Source organism: Dama dama, chromosome 11, assembly GCF_033118175.1.
Source record: "Dama dama isolate Ldn47 chromosome 11, ASM3311817v1, whole genome shotgun sequence".
NCBI classification, from domain to species: Eukaryota; Metazoa; Chordata; class Mammalia; order Artiodactyla; family Cervidae; genus Dama; species Dama dama.
In genome coordinates this window covers 85,333,591-85,360,766 of record NC_083691.1, presented here as the reverse complement: position 1 = coordinate 85,360,766, position 27,176 = coordinate 85,333,591, and positions in this window count along the sequence as shown.

Below are 27,176 nucleotides of genomic sequence, written 5' to 3'. Positions count from 1 at the left end.
ACTGTATAATTGTAAGGAATTTGATTTAGGTCATACCTGGGTGGTCTAGTGGTTTTCTCTACTTTCTTCAACTTAGGTCTGAATTTGGCAATAAGCAGTTCATGACATGAGCCACAGTCACCTCCCGGTCTTGTTTTTGCTGACTGTATAGAGCTTCTCCATCTTTAGCAGCAAAGAATATAATCAATCTGATATTGATATTGACCATCTTGTGATGTCCATGTGTAGAGTCTTCTCTTGTGTTGTTGGAAGAGGGTGTTTGTATGACCAGTGCATTCTCTTGGCAAGATTCTGTTAGCCTTTGCCTTGCTTTTGTACTACAAGGCCAAATTTCCCTATTACTCCAGGTATTTCTTGACTTCCTACTTTTGAGTTCTAAACCCCTATAATGAAAAGGACTTCTTTTTTGGGTGTTAGTTCTAGAAGGTCTTGTAGGTCTGCATAAAACCGTTCCACTTTAGCTTCTTCAGCATTACTGATTGGGGTATAGACTTGGATTGCTGTTATAGTGAATGGTTTGCCTTGGAAACAAACAGATCATTCTGTCATTTTTGAGCGTGCACCCAAGAACTGCATTTTGGACTCTTTTGTTGACTATGATGGCTCCTCCATTTCTTCTAAGGGATTCTTGCCCATAGTAGTAGATATAATGGTCATCTGAGTTAAATTCACCCATTCCTGTCCATTTTAGTTCACTGATTCCTAACCTGTCAATGTTCACTCTCACCATCTCCTGTTTGACCACTTCCAATTTGCCTTGATTCATGGACCTAACATTCCAGGTTCCTATGCAATATTGTTCTTTACAGCATCAGACTTTACTTACATCACCAGTCATACCCACAACTGGGCGCTGTTTTTGCTTTGGCTCCATCTCTTCATTCTTTCTAGAGTTATTTCTCCACTGATCTCCAGTAGCATATTGGGCACCTACCAACCTGGGGAGTTCATCTTTCAGTGCCATATCTTTTTGCCTTTTCATACTGTTCATAGTGTTCTCAAGGCAAAAATACTGAAGTGGTTTGCCATTAGCTTCTCCAGTGGACCACATTTTGTCAGAACTCTACACCATGAGTTAGACAAGGCTGTGACCCATGTGATCAGTTTGATTAGTTTTCTGTGATTGTGTTTTTCATTCTGTCTGCCCTCTGATTAGGATAACAGGCTTGTGGAAGCTTCCTGATGGGAGAGACTGACTGTAGGGGGAAATGGGTCTTGTTCTGATGTGTGGGGTCATTCCCAGTAAATCTTTAGTCCAATTTTCTGTTGATGACCTGAGACCATACTATGGTGGAAGTAATGAAGATAGTAACTAAGATCACGACAACCAGTCCAATCACTTCATGGTAAATATATGGGGAAACAATGAAAACAGTGACACACTTTATTGTGTGTGTGTGTGCTTCAAAATCACTGCAGATGGTGACTGCAGCCCTGAAATTAAAAGACGCTTGCTCCTTGGAAGAAAAGCTATGACCAACCTAGACAGCATATTAAAAAACAGAGACATTACTTTGCCAACAAAGGTCCATCTAGTCAAACTATGATTTTTCCAGTAGTCACGTGTGGATGTGAGAGTTGGACTATAAAGAAAGCTGAGTGCCAAAAAATTAATTTTTTTTTGAACTGTGGGGTTGGCGAAGTCTCTTGGGAATCCCTTGGACTGCAAGGAGATCCAACCATTCCATCCTGAAGGAAATCAGTCTTGAATATTCATTGGAAGGACTGATGCTGAAGCTGAAACCCTAATACTTTGGCTACCTGATGTGAAGAACTGACTCATTTGAAAAGAATCCTGATGCAAGAAAAGATTGAAGGCAGAAGGGGAAAGGGACGACAGAGGATGAGATGGTTGGATGGCATCACCGACTCAATGGACAAGAGTTTGAGCAAGCTTCGGGAGTTGGTGATGGGCAGGGAAGCCTGCTGTGTTGCAGTCCATGGTGTCTCAAAGTGTCATACAGGACCAAAGTGACTGAACTGAATGAAATAATGGCTACCACCTTCAAAAGTTCCCATACATGCACTGGGGCACTCAGTGCCTCCAATCTGAGTGGTATTTGAAAAATACAATCTACCTTAAAAAAAAAAAGATATCATTATAAATAGCAACAAAAATGGAAAGTTATACCACACTAAAAATGAGAATTTTCAATACTGTAAAAATATCAGTTTCTCTTGAGTGCTAATTTCAAAAATCAAATATTTTGATTAAAAATATTAATCAGATTTAATTAAATTACAATATCAAATCAAATATCAATATCAAAATCAAATATTAAATTTGATTAAATTTCAGTATAATAGAAATGTAATATTTGGTTCTAATTTCACCAAAATTTTTGATTAAAATATTAATAGAATTTGATTAAGTTAATCAGAATTTGATTAAATTTGATTAAAAATAGTCAATCAAATATTTTGACAACAGGATTTTGAGCTACATGTACACATGTTTTTCTAATTTATTCAGAGGTAAGCTAACCTGTAAGCAACCATGTATGAGAAAGAAAAGAGGTTGACTCACCCTACATTTGTAAAGATTTTCTTGAAGTTTTGGTCAGGAACAAGACAAAGGTGCCCACTCTCACCACTACTATTCAACATAGTTTTGGAAGTTTTAACCACAGCAATCAGAGAAGAAAAAGGAATAAAAGGAATCCAGATTGGAAAAGAAGAAGTAAAACACTCACTGTTTGCAGATGACATGATCCTCTACTGAGAAAACTCTAAAGACACCATCAGAAAATTACTAGAGCTAATCAATGAATATAGTACAGTTGCAGGATATAAAACTAACACAGAGAAATCCCTTGCATTCCTATACACTAACAATGAGAAAACAGGAAGAGATATTAAGTAAACAATTCCATCCACCATTGCAATGAAAAGAATAAAATACTTAGGGACAAACCTACCTAAAGAAACAAAGGAACTATATATAGAAAACTATAAAACACTGATGAAAGAAATCAAAGATGACACAAATAGATGGAGAAATAAACTATGTTCATGTATCAGAAGAATCAATAGAGTGAAAATAAGTATATTACCCAAAGCAATCTATAGATTCAATGCAATCCCTATCAAGCTACCAATGGCATTTTTCACAGAACTAGACCAAATAATTTAACAATTTGTATGGAAATACAAAAAAACCTCCAATAGCCAAAGCAATCTTGAGAAAGAAGAACAGAACTGGAGAAATCAACCTGCCTGACTTCAGACTATACTACAAAGCCACAGTCATCAAGACAGTATGGTACTGGCACAAAGACAGAAACATAGATCAATGGAACAAAATAGAAAGCCCAAAGATAAATCAATGTACATATGGACACCTTATTTTTGACAAAGGAGGCAAAAATATACAATGCAGAGAAGACAATCTATTTAACAAGTGGTGCTGGGAAAACTGGTCAACCACTTGTAAAAGAATGAAATTAGAACACTTTCTAACACCATACACAAAAATAAACTCAAAATGGATTAAAGATCTAAAAGTAAGACCAGAAACTATAAAACTCCTAGAGGAGAATATAGGCAAAACACTCTCTGACATAAATCACAGCAGGATCCTCTATGACCCACCTCCCAGAGTAATGGACATAAAAGCAAAAATAAACAACTGGGATCTAATTAAACTTAAAAGCTTTTTCACAACAAAGGAAACTATAAGCAAGGTGAAAAGACAGCCTTCAGAATGGGAGAAAATAATAGCAAACAAACGAACTGACAAAGAATTAATCTCCAAAATATACAAGCAGCTCCTGCAGCTCAATTCCAGAAACATAAATTACCCAATCAAAAAATGGGCCAAAGAACTTAGCAGACATTTCTCCAAAGAAGACATACAGATGGCTAACAAACACATGAAAAGATGCTCAACATCACTCATCAGAGAAATGCCAATTAAAAACGCAGTGAGGTACCATTTCATGCCGGTCAGAATGGCTGCTTTCAAAAAGTCTACAAACAGTAAATGTTGGAGAGGGTGTGGAGAAAAGGGAACCCTCTTACACTGTTGGTGGGGATGCAAACTAGTAGAGCCATTATGGAGAACAGTGTGGAGATTCCTTAAAAAACTGGAAATAGAACTGTCATATGATCCTGCAATCCCAATGCTGAGCATACACACCGAGGAAACCAGAATTGAAAAAGACATGTGTACCCAATTTCATCACAGCACTGTCTACAATAGCTATGACATGGAAGCAACCTAGATGTCCATCGGCAGATGAATGGGTAAGGAAGCCATGTTACATATACACAATGGAATATTACTCAGCTATTAAAAAGAATTCATTTGAATCAGTTATAATGAGGTGGATGAAACTGGAGCCTATTATACAGAGTGAAGTAAGCCAGAAAGAAAAACTCCAGTACAGTATATTAACACATATATATGGAATTTAGAAAGATGATAATGATGATCCTATATGTGAGAATGCAAAAGAGACACAGATGTAAAGAACAGACTTTTGGACTCTGTGGGAGAAGGTGAGGGTGAGATGATTTGAGAGAATAGCATTGAAACAGGTATATTACCATATGTGAAATAGATTGCCAGTCCAGGTTTGATGCATGAGACAGGGTGCTCAGGGCTGGTGCACTGGAATGACCCCGAGGGATGGGGGACACATGTATACCCATGGCCGATTCATGCCAATGTATGGCAAAAAAATCACTACAATATTGTAAAGTAATTAGCCCCCAATTAAAATAAATTAATTAATTAAAAAAATAACGATATTACATATTCAGTCATGGGAAACTTCCAATCAATATGGTAGACTGAGGTGACACAGAGGAAACCTCCATTTCACCACAAACAAATAGAAATGCTAATAAAAATAAATACTAATCATAACGAAAGAAAATGAAACTGAGTGAAAACAGGAAAGAGAAAGTTTATATACCAGAAAAAAGAGACAACTCAAAACCAGAAAGATGAGTTGAAAGCAAATAATCACACATGAAAAATCTCAGATAGGGACCCAGGAAGTCTGGGTTTAATATACTCACGGAGGCAAAACATAAAAATTTAGGTCCAAGAAAAATGAGGGGATTGAACTGGGTCTTCTGAATAAAGCTGGGAGCTTAAAGGGCTGTCCCAACAATTTACAAAATAAGGAATAAAAAATGCCTCTGCGCACTAGCCTGGGCTCACTTTAAGATTCCTTTGAAGGAGAGAGTGGGGTGATTTGAGGCCATAGCATTGAAACATATTCTTTATTTGTTTGGACTCCAAAATCACCACAGATGATGATTGCAGCCATAAAATTAAAAGATGCTTACTCCTTAGAAGGAAAGTTATGACCAACATAGAAAGCATATTAAAAAGCAGAGATATTGTCTTGTCAACAAAGGTCTGTCTAGTCAAGGCTATAGTTTTTCCAGTAGTCATGTATGGATGTGAGAGTTGGACTATAAAGAAAGCTGAGCGCCGAAGAATTGATGCTTTTAAACTGTGGTGTTGGGGAAGACTCCTGGGAGTCCCTTGGACTGCAAGGAGATCTAACCAGTCCATCCTAAAGGAGATGAGTCCTGGGTGTTCATTGGAAGGACTGATGTTGAAGCTGAAACTCCAATACTTTGGCCACATGATGTGAAGAGCTGACTCATTTGAAAAGACCCTGATACTGGGAAAGACTGACGGCAGGAGGAGAAGGAGACAACAGAGGATGAGATGGTTGGGTGGCATCACTGGCTCAATGGACATGAGTTTGGATGGACTCCGGGAGTTGCTGATGGACAGGGAGGCCTGGCGTACTGTGGTTCATGGGGTCGCAAAGAGTTGGACATGGCTGAGAGACTGAACTGAACTGATATTGTTTACCATATGTAAAACAGATGACCAGTAGGAGTTTGATATATGACACAGGGCACCCAAAGCCAGTGCTCTGTGACAACCTAGAGGGAGGGAATGGGGAGGGATGGAGAGAACACATGTATGCCTATTCATATTGATGTATGGCAAATCCCGTCACGGTATTGTAATTATCCTCCAATTTAAAGAAATGAATAATTAGAAAAATATTTTCTTGAAGCTTTGGTAAAGAAGACATGACATTCAGGTTGAAATATGTTAACAGATTTAACATAAAAGAAAACCCAGAAAGAGTCCCCAGTATGCATAAAAAAATTTAAATACAGTTAATGCAGCACTGAAGATGATTGAAAAGATAAAGAACTAAATGGTATTGGAAAAAATAGTTATCCACTTAATAATACATTACAACCCAACGTCCAACATTTTGTAAATGTGGTTTTGGATGGATTAAGTACTTGTGAGAAGCATAATATTAAAAAGTATAAAAGAAAAGATTATAATGACTTGTGAAATAAAAAATATTTCCTTAAAAACTTTTTACATTTAGTTGATGTACAATATAATAGCTTCAAGTGCACAACACAGTGCTTCAATATTATTATAACTTAGACACCACACAAAGTTACTAGAAAATCTTTGGCTATATCCTCTGTGCTTTGAATTACATTCCCATGACTGACTTATTTTATAATTGGTGGTTTGTACATCTTAATCCTTTTCACCCTTTCCTCCAACACTCTTCACTTGTTTGTTCTCCGTATCTGTGAGTCTATTGTTATATTTATTTTTTTTTTCATATATTCCACACAGAAGTGAAAATATACAGTATATGTCTTTGTCCACAGTAAGATACCACCTCACGCCTGTCAGAATGATTATCATCAAAAAGGTAAGACATAACAAGTGTTGGTGAGGATGTGAAGAAAAGGGAACCCTAGTACACAGTTGGGAAGGATGTAAATTGGTAGAGACACTATAGAAAACCTATAGAGGTTCTTCAAAAAATTGAAAATAGAACTACTATACGATTCAACAATTCTACTCTTGGGTATATATCCAAAGAAAATGAAGACACTAATTTGAGAAGATACATATACTCCCATTTTTATAGCAGCATTTTGTACAATAGCCAAGATGTGGAGACAGGCTAAGGATCCATTAACAGATGAGCAGCTAAAGAATAAGCAGTATACACATAGCACCCAATGGAACATTACTTAACCATAAACAGAATAAATCTTTGCACTTGTGACAACATAGATGACTTAGAGGGGCATTATGCTTACAAACAATATTTCTCATATAAGAGTTTTCAAATGTGGGAAAAGTTTAACAGTTCTACCTTAAAATTAAGAATTACTCTTCAGCAATTAAAACAGTCAAGTGAGTGCCAAATACTCTGAAAATACAACAGATAAAAAAAGATTAGAATCAAGAAGATATTTTAAAAAGCCCAAAAATCAAAAAGAAGATATACCTAAAGAAAATAAAGTATATGAATAGGTATCAAACATTAGAGCAAGCTGAATGATAAATAAAACTACAAAATGGTTATATTTAATGTTAATACTTATTTAATGTCTTAATCTATTTACTGCTGCTATATATTAATATATATTTATTATCTACATAATAAATCTACATGTCTAGATTATAAATTTATACTAATACATTTAAGGTTAAGTTATGTAACTTATTGAATAACTCATACTTGTACCAGGAAACATGTTCAGCAATATTCATTTATATAAAAAAAAGAAAAATACAGGAACTATTCTAATATCTTATTAGCATAGTACACAGCAATGAAAATACAACACCTCCATAAGAAAATGTATGTTTGAATTTTAAATGCTTGAATATAATAAACAAATGAATATATAATGAAGTACATTAATAAAAGTAATCTTAGAAGACTTTCAGCGTGATATCATGCCTATAAAGCTCAAAATCAGTGAAAGCTTAACTGTGTGTTATTTAGGGCTAAATCAATAAAGTCAGGTAAACTCAATATTTAAAAAGTAGGTGAGTGATGAGTAGAAGATGTGAGCTCAAGAGCTTAGTTGCTTCAGTCATGTCTGACTCTTTGTGAAGCTATACCACCAGGCTCCTCTGTCCATGGGATTCTCCAGGCAAGAACACTGAGAGTGGGTTGCCATGCCCTCCTCCAAGGGATCTTCCTGACCCAGGGATCAAACTCACATCTCCTGTGACTTCTGCATTGCAGGTGGACTCTTTACCACTGACACACTGGGGAAGCCCAAGCAGAAGATACAAGATAATAATTACTTAAGGCAGTGTGATGGTACTGGAAAGAAGTATGGAAGTAGCTTCCCCAAATTTCGATTTTTGTTTTGTAATTTATTTGATAGGTTTATATACACATTACATACCTTGTGTGTGTATGAGTTTGTGTGTGTGTGTAATAAATTAAAATTGTAAGTGTTTGGAGACATGCTTCTGAACTTTTACACAAGTGAGTAGAAATCCCTAGCTTTCCTATATTTCACACATAACTTTTTAAGTGTCAAGGCTCAGAAGCATATGGCAAAGTAGAAAAGGGGATTATTTGGTTTACTATGAACTTTTATGCATCTGTTCATATCAACAGAGAACACACTGGGCACAGTGGCCACAGAAATTTCTCAGTGACTTAACATTATAACCGCAGTCTTATCCAGACAAAATGCATTTTGCCCACGCATTAAACAGAGGATTTTATTCCTTACTGGGAAAACCCTAAAGGAACAAGATAAGAACATTTGTTCTTAGATAACTCAGAGTTTAGTTGAGGTAATGAAAATACTCTCCCGGTATGCACACTGTTACTGGAATTAAGTGCACAATCAGCATGGGGCATCATTTCACTTCTGGTTGCTCTGCAGTTTCCAGAGGCAACCAGTCCTTTCCAAAAAATCTAGCATTGTGCCCAAGAGTGGGATTTGAGAGCAAAGTTGCAGTTATTAGTCACTGGAGTGTCTTTCAGTGTTCTGTGCTTCTTAGATTTCTGCATGAATATGCTGCTTTAAGTTGAATAACTTTCAAAATACAGTTCTTCACAGTAATAAAATTCTACATTGGAATCCAGAATTCTTTAACTTTCATAAATCAGACAAGTTTAAATTTATAAAAATATTTAAGACTTATTCCAAAACAGTATAGTAACAGGTGAATTAAAATACAAGTAAAAAATAAAAGGAAATGTTTCACTCAAAATACCTGCACTGAAATGCAGGTAGGATTCGAGAAACGATTGTGAGCAGGTAGATTAGAATTTTTTTTTTTTTTTTGCATTTTTTGTAATTCAGTGTGTACTTCATGAGATCATAATATTTGTAAGTTACTTGAGAAGATGCAAAGGCATATTAAATGTGAATCCTGAGCTCAAGAATCTTAAAGTTTTGCAAATGTGATAAGAAGCATTCAAATCATGGAAGTCATCAAGAAACACTATAGAAGACAAGGCCCACTGCTGCCATTTCTGTGCCTAAAACCGCAGCCCCACCCATGGGCTTTTAACAGTCAGTCTCTGTGATTTTTATTGAAGGACTGCCCTTCAACTACTGGAGCTACTTGGTCCAGGCAGATGGAACCGAGCTGACTGTGGGATGTCTGTCTAGGGTACTCCCATCATTGGCTTCTCCCTTTCCCTGATCCAGTCTTCCTATCCCTGGTCCTTGGCCACCCCCCCACCTCCCCACCACCACTCCATGAAGCACTTAATAAATGACTTCTCCAAGTCTTTATCTTAGGATCTGCATCTAATAATATACCCTAAGCCAGGTTTAGGATAAATCTTCGGATCCTGAGAAGGAGGAAAAACTCACTGGAAAGCATTTCTGTTGCTTGATTTTGCATGCTATGCAGAGTAACATCATCTTGACTTTGTTCAAATGGTTTTATTGCTGTCAATGTAACACTGCTTATTAGTTTAAGTTACAAGGAGTATCTGATCAACATACCTAATTTTAAACACAATCTTTCCTTTCCTTAATGTAGTACAATCTCAAGTCTATTGTAATCATTACATTCAATTACCAGAAGAATGAATCACATGGACCAAATGATTGACACTCTTAGGAAATTGCCATTTTTTCTCCCACAATGATTATTTAGCTTGCCCACGTGAAATCTAATTCAGGAGTCTTTAGGCATTTTTGCCACTTTAATTACAGTTTACAAAGTTTGGCTTGATTAATTAGCACTAGATTCATGTAAATAACAATGTTATATTTGCTGCACTATTAATGAATTTCCATTTATCAAAAAAAGGAAATCTGCTCTGTCCATTGGAAGAAAGTTTTTCTTCTTTCTTTTTTCCCCTTTTCAAAAGTATGAATTGATAAATTCTATAAAAAAGTTCAGGGAGGGACTCCCTTGGTGGCCCAGTAGCTGAGACCCTGATCTCTCAATGCTGGGGCCCTGGGTTTGATCCCTGGTTGGGGAACTAGATCCCACATGCCACAACTAAGACCCTGTGCAGTCAGACAAATAAATAAAAATAAATGTTAAAAAAATAATTCAGGAAATTATATAACATACTTAAATATTTTTAATGCCACAGGAAAAACCTAACTACCATCACTTAAGAAATATAAAACTGTTGTATTTTAAATTGATGATAGAGTATTTTTTAAGTGAGAAAGGAGAATTTGTTAAATAAGAACTGAATCAATTCACTCCCCTACTACAAGTTAGCCACAGTGAAATATGTTTAAAAAGGATTGAAAGTTCACACAATGGCACCTGAAGTACAATATACTTCCTTTGAAGTATATTCAAAATACATCCTTTGAAAAGGACTATTCACTATGTTCACAACTCACAAGGATGGTAGACCTTGGATAACATCAGTGTTCCTTGAGAAGCTGGCTGATCTTTAAGTTTGTGCCATAGCGCCAGCTAAACTCTAACAATTGAATATGGAGTGTAAATGCTGGTAAAGTTTCTGAGGCAAAGAGCTAGGCATATTATTTTGGGCTGCCCACAGCCAAACTAAAACAGATTAATCAGACAAAAATTCCAAGAATGAAATATGGTTAATTGGTGTGCCCCCACACAAATCAGAACAAAATCAAGTGGATTCAGAGAAATGCAGAAGATCAGACAGACTGGGATACTTCTAGATTACATTTTGAAATCGGAAATCTTGGTAGTGTTAGTATTTCATGAAGAGAATGCTAGGACTTTTGAGGTAAATAAAACCCTATTTATAAGCCAAAGTCTTGAAACACTTCAGAGAAAAATCCTCACTGTATATATAAGATGTGCTGTGCTTGGTCAATCAGTAGTGTCTGACTCTTTGTGACCCCAAGGACTGTAGCCTGCCAGGCTTCTCTGTCTGTGGGTATTCTCCAGGCAAGAATGCTGGACTGGGTTACCATTTCCTACTCCAGTATATAAGATAGGGCTTTCCAGTTCTATTTAGAAAACTTCAAACTTTTAATAAATTCAGCATCAAAATTATCCCTGGCTAGACTTCTGCAAACAACATAGCAGCTTTTTAATTCACTCACTCATTTACTCATTCATTTATTACAGCATACTAACACATATATATGGAATTTAGAAAGATGGTAACAATAACCCTATATGCAAAACAGAAAAAGAGACACAAAAGTACAGAACAGACTTTTGAACTCTGTGGGAGAAGGTGAGGGTGGGATGTTTCGAAAGAACAGCATGTATACTATCTATAGTGAAACAGATCACCAGCCCAGGTGGGATGCATGAGACAAGTGCTCGGGCCTGGTGCACTGGGAAGACCCAGAGGAATCGGGTGGAGAGGGAGGTGGGAGGGGGGATCGGGATGGGGAATACGTGTAACTCTATGGCTGATTCATATCAATGTATGACAAAACCCACTGAAATGTTGTGAAGTAATTAGCCTCCAACTAATAAAAATAAAAAAAAAAAAAAAAAGACATTTGAGTATCTTCTAAATGCAAACTTAGCTGCCAGGTAAGGGGAAAGTGCACAGGCAAGACAATACATATCTCTATGTGTTAGATATGATCTCAGTTTCTCAATATCTGCAACCAGGTATGCATAGAAACAATATCTATTTTATAAAATCAGAATGATAGACATTTATGGACTTGAGTTGTCAGTGAAATTTTTGAAGTAGCAACTGGCAATGCAAATGGCTTTCTGAAAGACAGCAAGAACTCCTTCAATCAGAACCCCAGTGAATAATTTCTGGGCCCTGAAGATGCTGATACTGAACAATGCCTATAGAAGATGAGGAGGGAGAAGCCACGTTGTTTTGCAATGCTAAAATAGTACTTTGATAATAAAAGAACTTATTCTTCATATCTGAAAGCAACCCAATTTACAGTAATCAGGATTTATTTTAGTCACCTCTAACTATTTACCTATTTAAAAAGTATCCCTTAATTATGCATTATATAAAATGCCTACTTCTCATTACAGAATGACATTATTTGGTGTACTGGATACATATGTCTTTATTTTCGCAAAAGCTTTGATTGTACTTTTTTGCGACGTACCTCTGAAATCCTACTCTGGGTGAAGAGAAACCCCTCTGTGGGTAGGTCCTTGGCCAAGTGTGTTTTGATAAAGTTCTTCAGGTGGTTTTGATATCTTTTTCAAATTGAAAAGCACTGTGGTAGAGGGAAACTTCCAGTCTTATATTTACAGTCTAAATGCACTTCACTCACCCCCAAAAGAGTGTTACTTTTATTTATCCATCCAGTCTATTTTTAATCTATGAAATAGCAATAATTACAGTTAGTGTAACCTAACATTTTACCATTACAGGTTTCCATTAAGATTTATTCTCCCTAAGAATAAACTGGCTTATTTCCATTTTTCTTATTCATTCTGCTAGAAAGTAGTAGAATATCTTGGAGAGCTTATGTGGATGTGCTTGACATCACTCTGATCTTCCTTCTCTTGGGGGGATGTCTCCAGGAGTAAATACTTCATGGAGTAAGTCTTATTGCAGGCCCACTATATAACACACACAAAATCTATCATGTAGTACAAACAGTAGCTCATAATATTATCATTTATCTGTATTAGTATATTGATCCAATTGGGCATGTAAAAACTGACCTTAGATAAAATTAGTTGCTACCTCTTTATTTACCCTCTATGAAAACTGACTACCATTCTGTATACAGGATGTGCATTATCAACTACTCATTAAAGTATTTAAAGTTCTTTCTCCTAACATTCATTTTAAGATAGAGAAATAGTAATGCAAACAATAAACAAATAAAAAATTTGCTCACACATGAGCAAGTTCACATAATTTGGATGAATTACAAACTGTGTGGAGAAGTAAAAATTATCTATGCAGTTTTTAATAAAGAGCCATTGGGGAGGAAAGTGATTTCTCATCATGGAAGTTTTTATGTTATAAAATAATATTAATAATGTACATGACCAAGGAGCTCTCTGATATTAATGTTCAGACCCAAATGAAAAATTGCTCCACTGAAGGTACCAGTATCCTGCTCTTCTTGGGGAAAGCTAGCTTGATAGACATATGGTGTAAAGGCTATTAGACACTGATCAATCCATTTAACAAGAGGAAGAGACACAAGAAAGCCAAATGCAGAAGGGATGCTATAGGAAAACAAATTAAAATGAACCAGTTGCTAGGAAACGGGGCAAGCTAAGTGCACTGGAGCAGTTAGATGGGGGCAACTCTGAAGGATTAACAGCCTTCCATTTCCACACAGAGACCAAAGCAGAGTAGGTTTGCAGCCTATGTTAGAGAACAGCACAAGCTGTGAAATCTGGCCTTGTAAGTACAGAAAAAAATCCTTATTGTCCACATTCCCAAAGCCAGAATAATGTGAAAATAATCAAAGTCCCTAATTAATCCACATCTATGCTCCAGCAACAAAGTAGATTTGAATGTGGCTCAAACTTTATTTCAGAGTAATATCATTTCTCACAAGATCCACTGGAGACAGATTTATGTGTAAGAATAACTTATACCCAGGGCATGAGTAGACAGAATCCTGAATCATGATTTATGAGAGTGGACAAGATGGAAGGCATTTTCGGGTCATGAACTGACAATGAGTTTTCAGTTTTTTATGGAAGGTTGTCTGTATTGTCCAGACAAAATTCCTATGCCACTTACTTCTTGAATTTCATCTTTAGTATCACTCTCGTTAGTGCTGGCCATTCTTTTCTGTTCAATGGATTTAGCACATTTGATTAAAATATGACCTCTGAAGGGTCATTCTCCTCTCTGCTTATTTACATGTATGACATCTAGATTGGGCCGTGAGTGACAATAACTGCCCAGAAAAATATCTGTTAAATGTTTGAAAGAATCAGATTTAATATTTATTTTATCATTCAGGCATTTAAAACATTTCTTTACATGAATAGTCTATCTTCCCCCCCACCAAATATTTAAGCTCTTCAAGAACAAGACATAGTATTCATATTATTTTTCTTCCCACTGCAAAATTAAGTCAACATTAAGCAGATAATAGATATTCAAACAATATTCCTTTAATTATATCAAATATCTATTGTCAAGTGACCCGTTTGGAGATAGGGCAAAGCTATTCTAGCAGGAGAGGTAATGGGTTTTGCTTTGAGATTATATTGCTTCATAACAATGGCAGCAACAATGACAACAAAAATAAACAACAATAATAACAAACATTCATTAAATACCCAAGTAAAAATTCTAAGGACCAGGAATATAAAAATAAAGGAAACAGACAAGAACCTCTGTCTTCATTGAGTTTACCTTCTAGTCAGGGAAGTCAGACAATAAGCAACCAAATATACAGAGTTAGATGATGATAAGAGCTATAGAGATAAAGGAAAAGGGAATATGGAGTGTTGAAGTGTTGCAATCTTTATCCTGACAACATACTCAGGTGAGATGGTAGCATTTGAAGAGCAACCTGCACTCAGTGAGGGAGGGAACCTTGAGACTATCGAGACCAAAGGGACATCAGTTCTGAAATGGACTGTATCTAGTGTTTGACAAGCATGGAGGGCAGTATGGCTAGAACTGAGTGAGCAAAAGGAGAAATAAGAGGAGAGTTAACAAGGGGCATATGTTCCACAGCCTTGATGACCAAAGCAATGCCTTTACATTTTTCTTTCAGTGAGATGGTGAGTACGTAAAAGGTATGAGAGCAGTCGTGTCATGTTTTGATTTTTAGTAAGACTACTCTGGCTATTGCTTTAAGAAAGACTGAGGAGAGGCAAGGAGAGAAGCAGCTGGACCAATAAATAGGCTACAGCAATAACCTGGAATTGGGTTGGATCAGGGTTTATCATGAAGTGGTGAGGGCTGCTTAGATCCTGGATATATTTCAATGGTAGAAAAATGGAATTTTCTGACAGTGTGAATGAAGAGACTTTGTCTTAACAACTAGAATGATGGCTTCATCTTTGACCGAGAAAGGGAAAAGTGAAGTGTAGGTTTAGTGATAAAGTTGTTGGGGTTTCCTGAGGGATGGATTAGGATCTTGGTTGTGGTCACTTAAAGACTACAGTGCTTATTAGGCAACCAAATGGGCATATTCAGCAGGCAGTTGGATATACAGGTCTGAGGTCTTGGAGGAGGACTTGGTTATAGACATAAATTTCAGAAAAAGAGGAGAGTTTGTTGAATTATGTCTTTGATTGTGTAAGAGGTGATGAGATTGATTAAGTGGAATTGTTTAGCTTTATTAACTACACAAAGAATTTATCTATACTATCAACTGGAAAATAGTCAAGGGAAATGAGAACTCATGTAAGTGGGTACATGAAGTAGGCTGAGATTGTGGAATTTCTATTTCAGCTTATTTTTCAATGAATAGAGAATGATGATGAAGGGTGAAGGCTAGGGTTGTCAGGTATCCTCACTATAGAGACCATTTTCTATATCTAATAATTTTACCCTGTGTCCAATAATGACTTTGTTCAGTGAGTTCAGTTCAGTTACTCAGTCATGTCTGACTCTCTGTGACTCCATGGACTGCAGCACACCAGGACTCCCTGTCCATAACCAACTCCCAGAAATTACTCAAAATCATATCCACTGAGTTGATGATGCCATTCAACCATCTCATCCTCTGTTGTCCCCTTCTCCTCCTGTTCAATCTTTCCTAGCATCAGGGTCTTTTCTAATGAGTCAGTTTTTCACATCAGGTGGCCAAAATATTGCAGCTTCAGCTTTAGCATCACTCCTTCTAATGAATATTCAGGACTGATTTCCTTTAGGATGGACTGGTTGGATCTCCTTGTGGTCCAAGGGACTCTCAAGAGTCATCTCCAACACCACAGTTCAAAAGCATCAATTGTTCGGTGCTCAGCTTTCTTTATAGTCCAACTCTCACATCCATACATGAATACTGGAAAAACGATAGCTTTGACTAAATGAACCTTTGTTGGCAAAGTAATGTCTCTGTTTTTTAATATGCTGTCTAGGTTGGTCATAAGTTTCCTTTCAAAGAGCAAGTGTCTTTTAATTTCAAGTCTGCTGTAAATATCTGTAGTGATTTTGGAGAACCTCAAAAAAGTCTATCATTGTTTATGTTTCCCCATCTATTTGAGATGAAGTGATGGGACCAGATGCCATGATCTTAGTTTTCTGAATGGTGAGTTTTAAGCCTACATTTTCACTCCCCTCTTTCACATTCATCAAGAGGCTCTTTAGTTCTTCTTCACTTTCTGCCATAAGGGTTGTGTCATCTGCATATCTGAGGTTATTGATATTTCTCCTGGCACTCTTGATTCCAGCTTGTGCTTTATCCAGCCCAGCGTTTCTCATGATGTACTCTGCAAATAAATTAAATAAGAAGGGTGACAATATACAGCCTTGACGTATTCCTTTTCCTATTCCTAATAGGAATTTCCTATTCCTATTCCTTTTCCTTTTCCAACTAGTCTCTTGTTCCATGTCCAGTTTTAACTGTTGCTTTCTGACCTGCATACAGATTTCTCAAGAGGCGGGTCAGGTGGTCTGGTATTCCCATCTCTTTCAGAATTTTCCACAATTTATTGTGATCCACACAGTCAAAGGCATGGCATAGTCAATAAAACAGAAGTAAATGGTTTTATGGAAATCTCTTGTTTTTTGATGATCCAGTGGATGTTGGCAATTTGATCTCTGGTTCCTCTGCCTTTTCTAAATCCAGCTTGAACATCTGGAAGTTCACAATTCATGTAATGTTGAAGTATGGCATGGAGAATTTTGAGCATTACTTTACTAGTGTGTGAGATGAGTGCAATTGTGTGATAGTTTGAGCATTCTTTGGCATTGCCTTTCTTTGAGATTGGAATGAAAACTGACCTTTTCCAGTCCTGTGGCCACTGCTGAGTTTCCCAAATTTGCTGGCATATTGAGTGCAGCTCTTAAACAACATCATCCTTCAGGATTTGAAATAGCTCTACTGGAATTCCATCACCTCCTCTAGCTTTGTTCACAGTGATTCTTACTAAGGCCTACTTGACTTCACATTCCAGGATGCCTGACTGTAGGTGAGTGATCACACCATCATGATTATCTGGGTTGTAAAGATCTTTTTTGTATGGTTCTTCTGTGTATTCTTGCCACCTCTTCTTAATATCTTCTGCTTCTGTTACATCCATATTGTTTCTGTCCTTTATTGTGCCTATCTTTGCATGAAATATTCCCTTGGTACCTCTAATTTTCTTGAAGAGATCGCTAGTCTTTCCCATTGTATTGTTTTCTTCTATTTCTTTGCATTGACCCCTGAGGAAGGCTTTCTTATCTCTCCTTGCTATTCTTTGGAACTCTGCATTCAAATGGGTATATCTTTCCTTTTCTCCTTTGCCTTTACCTTCTCTTCTTTTCTCAGCCATTTGTAAGGCCTCCTCAGAGAACCATTTTGCCTTTTTGCATTTCTTTTTCTTTGGGATGGTATTAATTACTGCCTACTGTACAATGTCATGAATCTCTGTCCATAGTTCTTCAGGTACTCTGTCTGTCAGATCTAATCCCTTGAAATCTATTTCTCACTTCTACTGTATAATTTTAAGGAGTTTGATTTAGGTCATACCTGAATGGTCTAGTGGTTTTCTCTACTTTTGTCAATTTAGGTATGAAATTGACAATAAGTAGTTCATGATCTGAGCCACAGTCACCTCCCAGTCTTATTTTTGCTGACTGTAGAGAGCTTCTCCATCTTTGGCAGCAAAGAATATAATCAATCTGATTTCGATATTGACCATCTGGTGATGTCCATGTGTACAGTCTTCTCTTGTGTTGTTGGAAGAGGGTGTTTGCTATGACCAGTGCATTCTCTTGATAAAACTCTATAAGCCTTTGCTCTCCTTCATTCTGTACTCCAAGGCCAAATTTGCCTGTTACTCCAGGTATATCTTGACTTCCTACTTTTGCATTCTAGTCCCCTATAATGAAAAGGGCATCTTTTTGGGGTGCTAGTTAGAAGGTCTTGTAGGTCTTCATAGAGCCCTTTCAACTACAGCTTCTTCAGCATTACTGATCAGGGCATAGACTTGGATTACTGTGATATTGAATGGTTTGCCATGGAAATGAACAGAGATCATACTGTCATTTTTGAGATTGCATCCAAGAGTTGCATTTTGGACTCTTTTGTTGACTATGAGGGCTCCTCCATTTCTTCTAAGGTATTCTTGCCCACAGTAGTAGATATTAGTAGTAGATATAATGGTCATCTGAGTTAAATTCACCCATTCAAGTCCATTTTAGTTCACTGATTCCTAAAATATCGATGTTCACTCATCATATCCTGTTTGACCACTTCCAATTTGCCTAACATTCCAGGTTCCTATGCAGTATTGCTCTTTACAGCTTCAGACTTTACTTCCATCACCAGTCATATTCACAACTGGGTGTTGTTTTTGCTTTGGCTCTGTCTACTCTTTCTTTCTGGAGTTATTTCTCCACTGATCTCCAGTAGCATACTGGCCACCTACCAACCTGGGGAGTTCATCTTTCAGCGTCCTTTCTTTGTTAGGACACTTTGACTTTGTTAGGATATGCTAAATATCCCATACTCAGCATTTTTCAATAAATAAATAAATAATTCCACTGTTAGAGCTATTTTTCTACCATGCTAATTGGCATGCTGACTCACTTAGATGGCAACCTAACTGAAAGTTGTTCCTCCACTAACAAAAATTGGATGGCACTTTATGGTCCATCCTGCAGGTTTGGCTGAAAGAAAGCCAAATGAGAGAACTGAAAATTAAAAGTACTTATTTTTCATATTCAGAAAAGGAAAAGATCTTTCTTTAGAGAAAGTTTCAAGTTGTGAAAAAGCAACCATTATTTGGGATAACTCCAGATTAGTATGGGTTTCCCCACTGGATCAGTGGTAAAGAATCTACCAGGTAAAGAATCCTGCAATAGAGGCAGGAGACCTGGGTTCAATCCCTTTGTTGGGAAGAGCCCCTGGAAGAGGAAATGGCAGCCCACTCCAGTGTCCTTGCCAGGAAAATTCCACAGACAGAAGAGCCTGGTGGGCTACAGTCCATAGGGTCATGAGAGTGCAACAGGACTGAACGGATTCAGCGCGCATGCAGAAGATTAGTACACTTCTTTTGAAATCAGCCAATCAACAAGAGCCTTACTCAAATGACTATGACTTCTGAAAGTCAGCCAATCAATGATAATAAAACCCCAGTATTTGAAAGTCAGCCAGTCAGTGAAAGCACTAAGCTAAACAGTAGCCAACTGGCAAGTGCCTCGTCACTTTCTGTGTTTCTGGTAGGCAACCAGTCAGGGACAGCCTTACTACAGCGACTGTGCTAACACCGCTGGAAATTCCGTATTCCCAGAAGACTCTCTCTTCTGAAAGCTTGTCAGTCTCTGAAAGTCAACCTTCCCAGAACCTTACCTACCATTGTCTCTGGTTTGTTCACAGAGACAGTGCATTACAAGTACCCTCTCACTTGCAGGCAAGCTAAAGTTCACATTTTTGCTCAGGTAGGTGCTATATAGTGTTTGCAAGTTCACAAATGTTTCAACAGTTCAAGCTTTATGGTTACTTATGAGTTTGGACTTGTGAATTTGGACTTGAATTATCATATTCAAACTTTTCAATTCTTGTGCTGGTTTCTAGTGTTTACTTTTTAAAATTTTAAGCCCCCAAATACAAAAACACAGGTGTAAATTTTGTGATGAATTTTCTGAACAGTGAACTTTACTAAATACGGAAAAAATTATTGTTGTAGCTCTTTGTGCAAAATGCAATTATTCATTGAATATTTAAAATGAATGGTGGGAAGTCATATGTAAACTATCATATTGGCCTAAGACACCTATGATTTCCTCAACTGGTACCAAGATAGTGCTAGAATAACAGAAATGTTGACTGAGTGAAATTCAGATGAAGAAAAAAATAATTGCATAGGAAGTTGCAATGGCCTTCAATATTGTATATTAATATCAGTCTTTCAGATCAAATGCCTTTTGAGTATTCACCTACCAAAAGCATTTTCTGATTCTCAGTAGAGTTCACTCGCTCAGTCGTGTGCGTCTCTTTGCAACCCCATGAACCGCAGCATGCCAGGCCTCCCTGTCCACCCAAACCCACGTCCATTGAGTCGGTGATAGCATCCAACCATCTCATCCTCTGTCATCACCTTCTCCTCTTGCAATTTTCAAGTTCCAGAATTAAATTTACTCCAATAATAATAAGGAGGTGGTGGAGGTGGAGGAGGTGAAGGTGGAGGTGGAGGTGGAGGTGTTATGTTTACTGTTACTGAGATTATTGAGGATCTAAATCCTTTAATTTTTCAAAATAGCCATGGTGCAAATAATCACAATGCAGAAAAGATTTTTTGTTTACTTGTGCAGCATTTTTATCATGGAAAAAGCTTTTTTACAAGACTATGGAGAATAGAATTTCTTTTAGCTGAGACCTCAGAAACAATAGCAAACTTTTGCAGAGACTCTCTTTATAAGCTAAGAAGTAATTTTAAAAATTGTACTGCTTTTGGCAGAATAAAAGTACAAATGTTGGTAAATGTCTATGTAAAAGTACAAACAAGATTTATTCAAACTTGAAGCAAAGCATGAATGATTCTGTGAAAGATGTTGGCTGTTCTGCCCATGTTCTGGAAGATGCTGTTCAAAGAGCATCCTTTATTCTAATAACAATGAAATGGTTATATGAAATTGTTCTCTAATTTCAACATTTACGCTGTCAAACTGAGTGATTAAAATATTTTGTGATTCTGTTGGGATTCAGTTTTCTTCAGTTCTCTCACATTCAAAAAATCCATTGACTCTCTCTAACGAATACAGTTGAGGGAATTTCCAACTGTATTTGAAGCTTTATTGGGAGCACTGAAGTTAAACTTCGGTTCTAAACAAGAAGACCCCCCCCAAAAAAATTTGTTAACTTTTTAAATAAGCCATTGACTGATTTCTGCCTTTCTTCATGTTTATAGTTTTTAGTATCTCTTTAGCATTAGTTTGTTAGTTCAGTCACTCAGTCGTGTCCAACTCTTTGCGACCCCATGGACTGCAGTACAGCAGGCTTCCCTATTTATCACCAACTCCCAGAACTTACCCAAACTCATGTCCATTGAGTCGGTGATGCCATCCAACCGTCTCATCCTCTGTCGTCCCCTTCTCCTCCCGCCTTCAATCTTTCCCAGCATCAGGGTCTTTTCAAATGAGTCAGTCAGCATCAGGTGTTGTGAAGTAACCCCAACGTATTGGAGTTTCAGCTTCAGCATCAGTCCTTCCAATGAACATTCAGGACTGATTTCCTTTAGGATTGACTTGTTGATCACCTCTTTCGCATTAGGATTATGCAAATTGAGCGAAGGGCAAACAGTACTATTTAAGTGAGTCATTGCTTAAAGACACCTGAAGGGCTTCCCTGGTGGTCAAGTGGTTGGGAGTCCACCTGCCAATGCAGGTTTGATACCTGTTTCCAGACGATTCCCACATGGTGACGAGCAGCTCAGCTCACAAACCACAACTACTGAGCCCATGTGCCACAAATACTGAAGCCTGTGCACCTAGAGCCAGAACTCTGCAACAGGACAAGCCATGGCGATGAGAACCACACAGCTAGAGAGTAGCCCCCACTCACCACAAGTAGAAAAAGGCTGCGAGCATTAAGGAAGACCTAGAGCAGCCAAAACTATAAATAAATAAAAATTGTTTAAAGACACCTATGGAATGTTTTAAAGAAACAGTTGATAAAAAGCATTATCCTTTTCAATCTCAAGACTTTTTTTTCAAAAGGACATTACTGTGAATGGACAGGAATTCTTCTTTTAAATATATAATTATTGTGCCACTTGCCACGACTACCTACTGAAATGTATATCCTATCTTGAAGAATTTGATTCTTTCATATGAAATGTTACATGGGAACGACTGGAATCATCACGTGTCGTTTGAAGAACAAGAGAATAAAAATTAAAGACAATGCTTTTTCTATTCAAGGCACAGCATTTGAAAAGTCATCTATTAAGGGCTGCCATGTAATCCTGAAGAACAGGAAAGCAAACTTTGCCAGGCAAGAAGACATTATGTGTTTCAACAAGTCAGATTAGAAGACCAATTCTCAGACTTAACTTTTTGCCATAAATAATTCCATACTGGCTTATAATGCCAATGCCGAGTGTGTTTTCTCCTTAGTAATTTTTCAGTGAACAAAAGAACAAAGTAAGTTGGATGTGACCACGGTAGAAGCTATGTTACAAAGTAAATGGAACAGAGACTATAAAGAATTTATAAACAAATTCTTCATATCAATGTATGACAAAACCCACTGAAATGTTGTGAAGTAATTAGCCTCCAACTAATAAAAAAATTAAAAAAAAACCAAAAAACAAAAAAAAAGAATTTATAAACAAATTCTGTAAAATAAGAAACTGTCAGAAGAGTCGAATCATCAGGGAAAATAATTCTCAAAAACAGAGTTATATTTCAAAAAAACAATGAATAATTCTTACTATAACTTCACCCAGTGCAATCTTTTATCTTAAAATACATACGCACAGCACTTAGAAATAACTCAAATTTACCTGGGAATCTTGTATTTTCATTTGCTAAGACTGACAACCTCAATAAGGGTTGAGATTTTGAAAGGAAAACAGGAGATATGAGTCACCTTAGAGAATGCCAGAATCAATGAGTCAAGAAAACGTAGTGTGACTGTCAGACACCATCTTAGGGACCCCTGAAGTATGAAGTCACAACTTCAAAGTGATACTAGTTAGCATGGGTATATATTTGTCTCCAAACACCTTCACCTGTGTGGGTATAGATGGGAGTAAATAGAGAGATATATTTTATTAGGGTTTATAGTTTTATGGAAAATATTATTCTAATATAAATATTTCATTAAAAATTTTTGGTTTTTTGATACCAGTTTGCACTTTTAACCAATATGCCAAACTCCTTCCCAGTGAGATGTCATTACTTAAAATAAACCATCACTTTCTTATAATTAAAAGATCCAAAATAAAAAACAAAGAAAAATAAAATTGCTTTAATTTTTTTAAATTGATAAATCAAATGTATCATAAATGGTAATCTCTAACACTGAAAGATGACTTTTGTCTACTATAGTCTGTTTCTATCTTTTCTCTTATTTTTCTCAAAGAATGTAAGGAAAGTCACAAGAAAGCTGAGTGAACATTAGAAGAGGCAGAAATAGCTGATAGCAAGAAGCAAGGATTTAGGAAACACAGGTCATGATTCATATCGGTTCACCAAACACCACATTTCTGTGATCAGACCTGCAAATGTGGTGCCAAATAATTTGCAAATACTGAAGACATACATAGGATCTTACTCAGCACACCTTGAGCATTTCTGAAGGTGGAACAAGTGATCTATAGTCAGAAACAATCAGAAAGAATAACTGGGTCAAAAGTGTTCCCTTCAGAACACTATCTGGGGTTATCATTTCTTATTCTTATGTTAGCGATATTGGAAGCCTTTATTATTCTTTAATTAATTTTTTGTTCTTATATCTGAGTTTGTATCTCCCAAAGGATCTTGACAATGAGCAATATATATTTGACATCTAAAATGCTTCTGTTGTATTGCAAAGACAGAATACATTCTCCATTTTTCTACTAGTCCCATAACACAAATACTTTCAGACATTCAATGATCTATTTCTTTAGTAAGTCTCTTTCTATTTCAGTGTTTATGCATGAGATTGATCTAATGCCCAGAGGAGAAATATTATCGTCAGCTTTTACAGCGTTTTCAGAAAGGCACATATGCATTTGCTTCTCCTGTTTTATGGAGCTCTTTTTACTGCTTTCTCTTAAGAACATATTATAAAAAATCCAATTTCCCTGCAGATATGTCGGACCATGCTGTTTCTTGTAAGCTGGAACAAAATCTGCTTTCCAGATGACTTATGCAATTTGGAACCAAATAGGTGGGTGTTCAGCTTGACAAATTCTCATAGAATTATCATTTGCAATATTTCCACAGTCTGGAACAGGAATTCATTGATTGTTTTTAATCTGATGTACATCCAGTAATGAGGAGCCAGACCCCACACTGAGCATAGATTTGAATTACCTCACAAATTGTTCTGTACCAAATATCTCAGTGAACCAAAGAGGAAGTCCTAAGGAAATAAAATGGCTCTAGAACGGAACTGTGGATGAAGAAGGAAAAAGAAGATGGTCAAGGAGTAAGGGGAAGGTGCCAAAGAAAAAGCAACTGTCATCTTTCTCCTCAACTAGCAACTTGTTTGTTTGCTTAATTGTTTATTTATTTTTAATGTGATAGCATGTGATATATGGAAAAGAATAAATGTAACTTATTTGTATATACAAAAAAAGCACAATCATAAAACTAATATAAAACTATAATCATAAAACTAATCATAAAACTAATCATATCCATGAACCTACTATCCAATTTAAAAAGTAAATTTTATTTTAAATTTAAAACTAACATTTTACAGTACCATTCTATCCTATGTCTTCCTCCCTATTCATTGACTCCCACACAAATGTGACTACATCATGAATGTTATTTTTATATTTTTCTATATTTAGCTTCACTTTTTGTTTTGTTTTGTTTTGGCTGCACTGCAAGATTTATGGGATCTTTGTTCTCTGACCAGGGATTGAACCCATGCCGTTGGCAGGGACAGTGTGGAATCCTAACCACTGGACTACCAGAGAATTGTCCAACTTTACATTTTTATGGCATATGTATTCATTCACAAACATTTGACTGTCAGTTTCCCTTCTTTTTGAGCTCTGAAAACACAGCATTGAACTATAAGTAGATTTCTTAGGTTGCTTACTCATGCATATTGTGGCATATAGTTTCATTTCATTTGATTTTCATGTGCAAAATACTCAAGTGGGTGAATAAATCATTCTGCTTATCCATTTATTGATATATATGAGGTCTTTCTGTTCTTGCTCTTTTGCTCCCTCCCTCTTTGCTTTTCATCTCCTTCTTTCCTACCTCTTTCTTCCATCTGTCATCGCTCATCCTTCCATTATTTTCTTCCTCTTTCTCATCTTTGTTTTCTCTCCTTCCTTCCCCCTTCTTTCCACCCTTCCTTCTTTTTTTAAAAATTTATTTATTTTGTAATTGAAGGATAATCACATTACAGAATTTTGTTGTTTTCTGTCAAACATCAACATGAATCGGCCATAAGTGTACATATGTCCCCTCCCTCTTGAAACTTCCTCCTACCTCCCTCCCCATCCCACCCCTCTAGGTTGTTACAGAGCCCCTGTTTGAGTTCCCTGAGACACACAGCAAATTCCCATTGGCTCTCTATTTTATATATGGTAATGTAAGTTTCCATCTATTACAGTAGTTTTGCCACAGACTTTTTTTAAAGATTTTATTTTTTAAAGCACTTTTATATTTGCAGCGCAACTGAGAAGGACAGAAATTCCCTATATATTCCCAGCTCTCACATAACGTATGTTGAGGTCTTTCAGTCCCTAAGTCATGTCCGACTCTTTGCAACCCCATGGACTGCAGCACCCCAGGCTTCGCTGTTCATCACCAACTCCCAGAGCTTACTCAAACTCATGTCCATCAAGTCAGCGAATCCATTCAGCCATCTCACCCTCTGTCGTCCCTTCTCCTCCTGCCTTCAATCTTTCCCAGCATCAGGGTCTTTTCCAATAAGTCAATTCTTTGCATCAGGTGGCCAAAGTATAGGAGCTTCAGCATCATTACTTCCAATGAATATTCAGGACTGATTTCCTTTAGGATTGACTGGTTTGATCTCTTTGTTGTCCAAGGGATTCTCAAGAGTCTTCTCCAACACCACAGTTCAAAAGCATCAATTCTTTGGTGCTCAGCTTTCTTTACGGTCCAACTCTCACATCCATACATGACTACTGGAAAAACCACAGCTTTGACTAGACAGACCTTTGTCAGCAAAGTAATGTTTCTGCTTTTTAATACACTGTCTTGATTTGTCATAATTTTTCTTTCAAGGCACAAGCGTCTTTCAATTTCATGGCTGCAGTCACCATCTGTAGTGATTTTGGATCAAGAAAATAAAGTCTGTCACTATTTTCATTATTTTCCCATCTATTTGCCATGAAATAATGGGACTGGATGCCATGATCTTCATTTTTTGAATGTTGAGTTTTAAATATAACCTCCCCTATTATCAATATCCTCCACCAAAGAGGTTTGTTTGTTACAAGTGACCTATATTGACACATCAAAAACACCCTAGGTCCATGGTTTGCATTAGAGTTCACTCTTGGTCATGTATAATCTATGGATTGGACAAATGTTATAGTGACCTGAACTCATCATTATCATATCATATAGGGTATTTTCTGTGCTCTGCCAAGTCATCCCTCCCTGCCATCCCCACCTCAACACAAACATTTTCATAGCTCTTGCTTGACACTTGACAAAAAGAAAGCATCTAGTATATTTACATGGAAGTGAAATTGCTGGATCACAGGTAATGCAAATATTCAACCTCACAGAATAATGCTAGTGTATTTTTCTTCATACTTATACTTCCACCAGAAATTGATTAATTCATCTCTCTAATATCCAAATTTGTCTGACTTCTTAATTGTTATGGAAATTATCATCAAGGGGAACAAAATCATGCCAATATATTCAAAATGTTCATTTGTATTTTCCTTATTACTAATGAGATTATACATCTTTTCATGTGTTTGTTCTTTTATCATGTTTCCACTTCTGTGAGATGCTGTTTAGTCTTCCACTTTTCTATTGAGTTTGTCCTTTTCTAATTGATTTGTAAGTGTTACTAATCCTTTGTAAATTACACATATTACAAACATTTCTCAATTTGTGTATTGTCTTTTTACCATCTCTAGGCTGTCTTTTGTTGAACAGAAGTTTTTAACTAGGAAGTAGTTGAATTTATCCATA